At 42.9% G+C, this 1,211-nt stretch overlaps 1 protein-coding gene across 1 annotated transcript in view; it reads left to right on the top strand.

Moving 5' to 3' along the window:
• SBF2 (SET binding factor 2) overlaps positions 1 to 1,211 on the top strand; it is a 301,018-nt gene that overhangs the window by 156,384 nt on the left and 143,423 nt on the right. The window lies entirely within an intron of this gene.

Consider the following 1,211-nt stretch of genomic DNA (forward strand, 5'->3'; position numbering starts at 1 on the left):
GAGAAGCAGCAGAGGGATTCCCAAACACACCCACTGCTGACTCCTTGCGGTCTCTCACATACAGACGTGGGGTGGGAACATAAGTCGGAGAGAAGTAATAAAATATATATCCCTGCTGACCGGAGTTCTGCTTTAAGTCGAGCACTAATGGGCATTGCTATAAGTATATAGAAACCCTAACTGGAAAACATTTATTTCTCAACTGTTGAGCCTCCTAAAATAAAATAGCACCTCCTCCATTCCCAGGCATAGAGATGCACTTTCTCTGCAATGTCACAATATTTACTTCCGTCCAGAGTCACATTCATTTTTGTAATGATGATGGGAGAGTCTGAGCACTGTGTAAAGTCTTCTCCAGCACATCCCGAAGATTCTCAATGGGGGGTTTAAGGCCTGGACTCTGTGGTGGCCAATCCATATGTAAAAATGATGTCTCATGCTCCCTGAACCACTCCTTCACAATTTGAGCCTGATAATTCCTGGCATTGTCCTCTTTAAAATATGGTCGTGACCTGAGGAAAAAAATCCATTGATGGAAAAGCAGTATTTTCAGGAAGGCAGCTTGTTTTTTGGGGCACATAACATTGCTGAACCCAGAGGTGACCAACTGAAGCAACCCCAGATCATAACACTGCCCCCATAGGCTTGTACAGTAGGCACTAGGCATGATGGGTGCATCACTTCATCCACCTCTCTTCTCACACATATGCACCCATTACTCTGGGACAGGGTTAACCTGGACTCATCAGACCACATGACCTTTTTTTCCATTGCTCCAGAGTCCAATCTTTATGCTCCCCAATAAATTGAAGTGTTTGGTTTTTTTTTGTGTCTGTTTAGCCTCACTGATGAGCCGTTTTCTTAAGGCTACATGGATGTTTGGCCACTATCATTCCAGGTTTTAATAATGCGTTGGACGATTCTTAACCCAATTTTAGTAGTTTCAGCAATCTCCTTAGTTGTTTTCTTGATGCAGGCCAATACTATGACCCGTTCTGAAACAGAGTTACATCTTTTCCAGGACCACAGGATCTGTCTTCTGACATGGTTGTGTAAGAAATGAGAAGCTACTTACTGCATCAGTTAGGGTTCAATAACTTGTTGCCCACAGAAAAACATATTAATCCCTGCAGTAATTATCCAATGGAGGGCTCTCACCTATTTCTGTTTGCTTAGATAAAACCAGGTGGTGACTATTTTTTTTGGTCAGG

The sequence above is a fragment of the Nanorana parkeri genome, unplaced genomic scaffold, assembly GCF_000935625.1.
Source record: "Nanorana parkeri isolate BGI_ZX_2015 unplaced genomic scaffold, ASM93562v1 scaffold10, whole genome shotgun sequence".
Taxonomy (NCBI): domain Eukaryota; kingdom Metazoa; phylum Chordata; class Amphibia; order Anura; family Dicroglossidae; genus Nanorana; species Nanorana parkeri.